Source organism: Mastomys coucha, unplaced genomic scaffold (genome assembly GCF_008632895.1).
Source record: "Mastomys coucha isolate ucsf_1 unplaced genomic scaffold, UCSF_Mcou_1 pScaffold12, whole genome shotgun sequence".
In the NCBI taxonomy this organism is placed as follows: domain Eukaryota; kingdom Metazoa; phylum Chordata; class Mammalia; order Rodentia; family Muridae; genus Mastomys; species Mastomys coucha.
The window spans coordinates 4,723,626-4,732,607 of record NW_022196894.1 but is presented as its reverse complement, the minus strand read 5'-3'; the positions used below and the strand labels follow the sequence as shown (position 1 = coordinate 4,732,607).

At 45.5% G+C, this 8,982-nt stretch overlaps 1 non-coding gene across 1 annotated transcript; it reads right to left on the bottom strand.

The window, feature by feature from the left end:
- Positions 1–6,689: 6,689 nt before the first annotated feature.
- On the bottom strand, positions 6,690–6,792 carry LOC116086675. Its single transcript, XR_004117050.1, has one exon. It is a non-coding gene; the product is annotated as a U6 spliceosomal RNA (small nuclear RNA).
- Positions 6,793–8,982: the final 2,190 nt, after the last annotated feature.

The window sequence follows — 8,982 nt, the reverse complement described above, 5'->3', positions numbered from 1 at the left end:
CCCCCCCCCCCTCACCACTTCTGGGTCTTTCTGAGGATGGCTTTCACCTCCACAGCCATTGATAGATAAAAGTTGTATTTTTTCTAGATCTGGGAGGACAGAACCTTATTTATAGCTCTAAGCAGAAAATTCCTGGAGAGAAATTGTGATTGGCTTGGCTTCCAACTACTGCTGCCCTTGAACTAATCCCATGTCAGAGTGGTGAGGTCCTGTAAATGGCTTAGCTTCAGTCACATGACTGATACTCTGTGCTGGGCTCAGCTTTACTTTTGGGCTATTAGAGGTCCTATGGTTGGTGTGGCAGTAATCAAATGACCAATGTCCTGCAACGATTGTGGTCCTGTGCTTGGCTTTGCCTCAACCCCTCCATTGTTGGAGGGTCTATGATAGGCTCATCTTTAATCTTGAAGCCAAAAAGGATTTCATGCTTGGCATGAAAGGAATATTTTATCAAAGAAGGTAGACAGAAAGAATAGATGTCCGATAATGATTAAAAACAAGGAGTACAGTATATTTTTTGACACACAACAGATCCTCAGTAAATAGATCTTAATCCAATAGTCTTAACTTTAATGAATGGCTCGGTGTTAGCCATTCACTGAAGTCTGGCGGTTGGTTCAGATTCTATTCCTATGGGTATCCCAGTAGGGATCTCAATGGGGACAGCAAGCACACACAGAATAGCATAGGTTAGCATCGGGGGTAGGGACATGGTATAGGTTAGCATCGGGGGTAGGGACCTGGTATAGGTTAACATCGGGGTAGGGACATGGCATAGGTTAGCATCGGGGGTAGGGACCTGGCATAGGTTAGCATCGGGGGTAGGGACCTGGCATAGGTTAGCATCGGGGTAGGGACCTGGCATAGGTTAGCATCGGGGTAGGGACCTGGCATAGGTTAGCATCGGGGGGTAGGGACATGGCATAGGTTAGCATCGGGGTAGGGACCTGGCAGGTGCCTTACACAGTCCTTTGTCTTTGTCTTTCGGGGCCAGAGGAGCAGAAGATTACCATGTCAATATCTCCAGGCGTCCAGAGGCGTCCACTTGAGCCCTGCATCCCTACAGGACCGACACTTGACAGGGATGCTCCTGCTACTTAGTAATTAGGCCGTGATTGTTGTTTATTTGTGCTCTGTACTGTAACTCCCTCTGCCCGAGGCTGGAACTGGAGCTCAGAAAACACAATTTCCTCTGAACTAATTTAGTTTTAAGAGGAAAATGAAAGTTTAAAGTAGTTTAATGTTTTGGTGAAGCCATAATGGCTGGGGAAGATTGGGTGATGTGAACCAATAAAGCACCCTAATTCTGATAATAATTCAAGCCTTAACTCTTCCCCTGCATCAATCCCATGCCAGTGCTGACACATGGTCCAGGGCATCATCAGCAAGTCAACGATTGGGCAATCATTCTTTTCAATTTATTTTGATTCATTATAAAAAAAAAATGTTAAACAGTCCTACCTTTGACTTGAGCAGAACAGTTGGGACAAGACTGTTACCATTACCAACTCCACCCTCCAGTTTTACCTCAGATTCACGTTTCCATCCCCAAGGTTCCCTCAGATCTCAGGATAACAACCACACCCTTGAGAGGCCAGGGTTAGAGCCTTAGCTTAGCAGGTGAAAGCTTAGAAGAGCATCAGCTTCTCAGTCACAAGATGGAGGCGAGGAGCAGAATGCTGCAAAATCACTTGGAGAGTTAGATGGTGTAGCTCTGTGGGGTACCTGGAAGATGAGACCAAAGGTGTGTGTGTGTGTGTGTGTGTGTGTGTGTGTGTGTGTGGAGTGAGTGATTGCGAGGAATGCGGCATCCCTTCATTGGCTGCACTTGAGTACCGACTGTGCAGCATGTTACAGAGGGATCTGAAGAGCCACCGGGACGTGGAAAAGGCTCAGGATATTCTTGTTATCAGGAGACAATCAAGCAGAGATCACCATCTTTTTGTTCCCTACCACAGGAATGCTCCTCATAATGTGGTTGGTTAAGGAATACAACATGGAGAGTACTTGGAGGACTCTCTGGCACAGAGGAAGCATGCAGTATAATATTTTCTGGCTTTTAAGACGGACAAGTCTAATGTAAATACTCCACATGTACAAGGCTAATCTCCCGAGAGTCTCTGCTTCATGGGATGCTGGGATTCGGCCCTCAGAATGCTCTTTTTTTTGTGTGTGTGACTGAGTTGATGGTCACAGATTTGAGGGACTGGGAATCCATGTGTCTGTATTCTCATGGCTCTGAAAATGGCCCTGGCTCCATCTCATGACAGAGAAGTGTGGAGCTTGCCAATGACACATATGCTTTGCTTAGTCACCCTAGGGGATCTTGGCTGTTATTTCTTAGTCATGTGACTTTCATCATGTTACACGAACCATGTGGATGCTCAGTGGTTTTCATCCATGCAATGAGCATTCTGGTGCTGTTGTATAGGTGCTGTTGTATAGGTCACGAGTAAGACATTATCTCTTGGGCAGCCATTCTTCCTAGGCTGTCCTTTGTACCTTATGATTAATTGTCTATAGCCTATAGGGCTCACAGTCACAAATGCGATTCTGGCCCATTTCTTTTCTGCAGTTTGAGAGAGGGCCTTAAAAGTGCTATGTAGTGCTGGGCAGTGGTGGTGCATGCTTTTAATCCCAGCACTTGGGAGGCAGAGGCAGGCAGATTTCTGAGTTTGATTCCAGCCTGGTCTAAGCCAAACCCTGTCTTGAAAAACCAAAAAAAAAAAAAAAAAAGTAAAGTGCTATGTAACTAAGGATAACCTTAAGCTTGTGATCCTCCTGTCTCCTCCACTCCACACGTCCTAGAATGGAGGGGGTAGTGTTGGTTTATGTGGGACCAGGGAACCAGGGCTTCCTGCATGCTAGGCAGTGTTCTCCCCAATGAGCTACATCTCTACACTGCTGCTTTTGAGTAAAAGCCCTTCATTGTCTGCCTTTTGCTCAACTCTCCAACCAGATTTCGATTTTGCAACTCTTCTCCCTTACTGCCATGTGCTAGTTCTATGGACCTTCCATCTGCCAACCAAAGCTTCCAGGCTCATTCCTACTTCACAGTGGTGGTCCTACAAGGAGTCTTTGTCTCTTACATCCTTGCAGGATTGGCCTCCTGTCAACCACTCTCTCCCCAGTGACACCTGCACACCTCAAACATCACCATTTGCCTGTCTGGCCAAAGTTGTCCCTTTCTTCCTGTCCCCTCCATGCCCTCCCTTTTCTGATTATTTTGTTTTGTTTTGGTGCTTGCTGTTAACAGATACATCAGCCGGTGGGATTTCTGGGTCCCCAGCTATTACTTGTGTTGCGGCAGGAGGGAATTCTTACTTCTATATCTTTAATGCATATAGTGTGTCTGGCACATAACTGATGCTTATCCAAAATTTGTGAAATATATAAGCCAAGAAGTGGTACTTTCAAGGTGATGGGTAGAAAAAAAGAGAACACTGTGTCGGCTGCTTCCGGGTCTGTGGCTCTCCCTTCCCTTTTCTTTGTCCCTCTTCCCTTCCCTCTCTCCTCCACCCCACCTCTGCAGTTCTGTATGCATGTGTGTCTGCACGGGTGTGGCCCTCCTCCTTGTTTTGTGGGACAAGTACTGTCTTTGGTCTGGAATGTACCATGTAGGCCAGGCTGGCTGACCAGACAGTCTCAGGGATCTGCCTGTCTCTGCCTCTCTAACATGGATTACAACTGTGTCACCCATACCTTGTTTTGTATTTTCAGGGTGACTTCTGAGATGAAACAGCTCCTCCTGCTTGCAGGACAAACAGTTACCCACTGAGCTATCAGTGCGGTCCCCCTCTGTGGTTTATTTTTACTTATATCAGGGGATAAAACATTCTATGTTTTTTTTTTTTTTTTTTGAGTCACCTAGGTATGCTGTCTCTTAAAACCCTCGAGTGACTTTGGATTCTTCTCCATGCTTCTTGGTGGCTTACCCACTTGACTTCTGAAGTTCCAGGTATTTTCCTATTTGACCTTTACTGAATTTGATAATGCTCACACAGGGGGCAGCTATGAGCAGATACGAGCTGCCTCCATGCCTCCAGGCTTGAGGGAGTCTCCCAAGTTGGGACTGATTTTGAATTGTTTCTTCTGCAGGTGATGCTCCTTTTGTCCTGAGCTAACTGGGCTAGGGCACCTCTATTGAACGGAGGTGCTCCTAGGCAGTGGAGAAGTTAGTGGCCTCTGTAAACAAAGCTTTCTTAGGAGAAAGGAAAAGTCTAGGGGTCCTGGTCAGGTTCATTTTGTCTGCAAGTTATAGGACTAGAAGGCAGGGACAATCTCAAGCACCACAGGGAGCAGCAGCAGGGACAGATGTCAAAGGCTGCAGACAGGTGCAGGGAGAGTCAGTCGGTGTAGAGGGGCTTGCTTCTATTAGGAGCGAGGAAAGATATGCTCCCAAACATCCTCAGCCCCCTTCACAATCCTTAATTAAGGTTGGTCAGTTTGAACAAAAACAGGTTGGCCTTGAACCTCTGGTCAGTCCGCCAGTCCATCAGCAGGAAGGCTTTACTGGTGGGAGAAAATCCCTCTCAGCTTTTGTTCTAATTGGTCAGGCTCTTGTCTCGGGTCAGGAGGGCGAGGAAGAAGCTGGCCATCTTGCCCTCTCCTGTGCACCAGGAGTCTGTACAGCTCTTCACCTCTCAGAAGCACACATGCAAACAAGTGCTCCAGCGTCACCTTTGAGCTACTCTGTGGTAGCCAGCTTGAGTTTCATATTTGAAGTTCTTTGCAAGGTGTCTCCCCCATAAATCTCGAGCATTTGAACACTCGGTCCTCAGCTGGTGGCTATTTGGGGGAGGATTAGAAGGTGTGGCCTTCTGGAGGATTAGGGTGGGCTTTGAGGTTTCAAAAAACTCACACCATTCCCAGTGTGAGCACTCTGCTTCCTGTTTGTGGGCCTAGATGTGAGCTTTCAGCTGCTGCTGCAGCATCTTACCCACCTACCTGTGGCCACCCTCCCTGCCAGGATGCTCATGGGCGCCTATCCCTCTGGAACTGTAGGCTCTAAATAAACCCTTCTTTCTATAAGGTTGGTTTTCTTGGTCGTAGTGTTTCATTGTAACAATAGACAAGCAACTAATGTGATACTTCTCAGGCAAAGAGGAAGGCCCTGGGAAACACACTAGTTCTCTTTGGTATGGGGTGTGGGGTGGAAGAACTTAGTGTGTGGTCTCCCAGTTTGTTAGATGTGTGATGCATGTATGGCAAGGCAGTCTATATGGCAGAGTGGCCACTGCCTTGACTTGTGTGTGGCCAGAGGCTAGGTTTTCATGTTTGTCTGGCTTGGGTGTGGCCAGAGGCTAGGTTCTCATGTCTGTCTGGCTTGGGTAGCTTTCCTTGCTTCTGCTTTACCTGACATATGCTGCACTTCAGCAGGTATGTGCAGCCTACACCCACACTAAGTTCTGGTGACTCTCTGTGGAGCAAGAGTTGACATTTAAACTGAGACATTAGAACACTGCATGGCCTACAGGAAGGCAAAGATTTCATGTGGGGACACCACAAGTCTTTTGTTTATTTTACATTTTAATTAAAATATAATTACATCATTTCCTCCTTCCCTTGTTCCAACTCCTCTAATGTCCCCACCCCAGAAATCTTATAACTTTGAGAAACTGCATGTCTGTGGGGTTAGCACCTAGTAGTGAAGAGGAGTCAGGAAAAGAGCATGCATCTGTGTGTATGTGTGTGCATGCGCACACATTTGTGTGTGTGTGGTGTCTAAGTAACCAATTTCCCAAAACCATACTTCTGCAGCATGCTTGTTTGCAGCACCTGCACTCAACTCTGTCTGGTATATTTTCTCCTTCTTTCACCTGGAAAATTCCCATTCATTCTCCAGGACCAGACTCAGCTGCCTTCTGTTCAGATAGGCATATTTTCTTGCTCCTGTTACTGCCCTGCCACAGCGCTACACTTTGTATCCAACCACACTTTGGTTTTAGGACGTCTCCCCTCACAGGTTTTTCTACAGCATGGGCTGAAATGACAGGCTTCCTGGGTCTGTTTGTGCACGGAGATCCTTATATCAGATGTGAATGAAGGAATTCTCACGATCTCTTTGGCATACATAAACTAAAGCCAGGATGATGCAGAGGTGATTAGCATAGCTCTGAGGAAGGAGGACTCATGCTGTGTGCTCAGAGAATAATTGCTATAGGAATGAGGAACCCATGCCCTTTGTGCCTCAGCTGTCCATGCTCTGCCCACAGCAGACATCACCAATCGATGGCTTATATTCAGACCTTGTCTCAGCCTAGAGCTCCAACAGACAAGCTCAAACTGCTTTGAGTTCATTTGTGACTCAAGAACTATTTGCTATGCTCAAATCATTACTTGGTCCTGCCCGAGTCTTTTCCTCAAACACTTGCTTCAAGGACATTGGGAAACTCTGGGGATAGTACCCAGGAGTTTGACTTTTAAAATAAGAACTTGAGGTGGTTTGGGGACATGCTAAATACTGACACAAGCTAATCTAGCTGTCACTGTCTCGAGTTGCTCAAATGAGTGGATGCATAACTTAGCAATGCATGCACTTTGAAATATATTACAAGAAAGGAGAAGGAAGACTATTCTGACAACAGCCTTCTTCCACAAGCTCCTCAGCTTGAGATGGAATATTCTAGATTCTGAAGAAATACATCCCACTCTCTAGAACTATGCCCTGAGAATTTCTTTATTATTTAAAAATCACGGAACGTTTCACAGACGCGAGTGCCCTCCTGTGTAGGGGCTATTCTAATCATCTCGGTAGTGCTCCAGTCTTAGTTATATGTATTGAAACAAACATGAGACTGCCTTCATTTTTATCCCCCTGTCTTATATCAAATGTGGCAATGTATTTCAATGATAATACTGACAAAAATTTGAAATCTCCAAATTTCTTTGATATCCCCAGCTCTAGTCAATAAAGATGTTTATTTTAATAGAGCCAAGAAGTTAGCTTTGGAGGGCAGCCAAACACAGGAAGATTCTGTAGTAAGCATGTACCTATTATCTGGAAGAGTGAACCTAAATAAAAATCGGTTTGCCTCCTTTTCTGTTCTTCAGTGGCTTTGGGGTTTCTCCACATAGAGCCTGAATGTCAAGCTTCCACATTCTCACCCCTGGCACACCCTCTGTCCTCTCACCCCAGGCTGGACACCATCTTGCTTACTGTTCAGGTCCTCTTTCACCTATGACCCTTATCACAACCTCTAACTGTAATCTCTTGGCCCAGTTATTCCCAAAGGCAAAGTGTTCCTGACTGGATTTGAAAGATTTCAAATGGATGGTAGGGGCTATTTCAGGCAGGTTGTGTGCTATGACTGGGCAGATGAGTGACAAGAAGAAGGGATGGGGGGCAAAGTCTTGAGGAGGGGGAAATAGCTCAGTCAGTAGAGTGCTTGCTGCATGGGTGGGCATGAATCTGTGGCCTTGGTATTGGCGATAGGAGGCAGATCCTGGGGTCTCATTAACCACCTTGTCTATCTGAAAGTGTTAGCTGTAGGTTCCATGAGAGATCTTGTCTCAAAAAAGAAAAATGTGGAGAGCAACTAAAAATGATACCATGGTTCTCCCCCTCTCTCTTCCCTTCTGTGAGTGGGGATGAAGAGGGGGACAATATTTGGGCTGAACATAAATAAAGTAATTAATTGATAAAAAAATAATTCCAGAAAACCTGAAAAAAAAAAAAAAAGATACTATGGATGATCTTACTGTCTACCCTCATGACCCCACCACCTACACACCAAACCAAACCACCACCACCATCACCACCACCACCATCACAGAAAAAAGAAAATAGAATCTTATTGTTGTCTTGTTGAAATGGCTCAGAGGATGAAACCACTTGTTACATAAGCCTATCAACCTGAGACCATGAAACCCATGGAGAAAGGAAAGAACTGGTCCCTGAAAGTTGTCTTCTGATGTCTACACTGTGCCTGAAAGAACTCTTTATCATTCTTTCCTCCTCCTCTTTCTTGCTGGGTCTCTCTTGCTTGCTCAGTCTTACCCTCTCTCTTTTTTCTCCCCCTCTCCCTCTCTCCCTCCCTTTTTTTGTCTATCCCTCCCTATCTATTTCTTAGACAGAAATACCCATGATAGTGAGTACATGCACAGAGACTGAGGTTTGATCTCCAGCACCTTAAAAAAATAATAAAATAATATAAATGCAATATTAATAAAAATTCACAGAGACAGAAAACATTAGCACTACTAAGCCCAAGAGGAAGAGAGAATGGGAGTGTGTGATAGAGTCATAGAGATGAGATTGTCTATAGGTTATTGATGATAGTTGCAAATTTTATAAACACATGCAAGCTCACTAAATGTACACCTAGAAAAGGTGACTTTTCTGGTATGTGATATATCTCAAAAATGATTTTGGCAATAAGTATGATCTTATTTTGTGCTCCAAATAGCTGAGGTCTGAGTAATTTCAGGCACTCATGAAATCCCAATTTAGACTTAAGTCCTTTGACTAGCTCATACATCTATTTTGGCCATTTTCACCCCCCTCTCTCTTTATCATCTGTTATCCTCCTCAGACTTTGGTGGAGGCCCTTCTTCTCCCTAAGGAGCTCCTCTTGCCTTCTGTTGCTTTGGGTGGGAGTTATTGTATCATGGGCAACCTATTGGAGGCTAGATCACTGAAGAAAAGAACTTTTCCTATCATCAAAAGCCATTAACTGCCAACAGCTCCTCAACTGGGAGTCCTGGTCTCAGGAGCCACTTCCCATCCTGTGCTGGAATATTGGCTGGACTCAATGGTATGCTAGTCTTGTGAGTTTTTGAGTGGGACAGACATGTACACATGTCCAGAAGATGTAGCTTCACTGTCCTTATAAAGATTCTGAATCCTGAGGATAGCCAAGTTGGTCATCAATGGGAGGAGAGGCCCTTGGCCCTGTGAATGTTCTATGCCCCAGTGTAGGGGAATGCCAGGGCCAGGAAGCTGGATGGGGTGGGGTGGTAATGGGGGGGGGAGAGAACAGA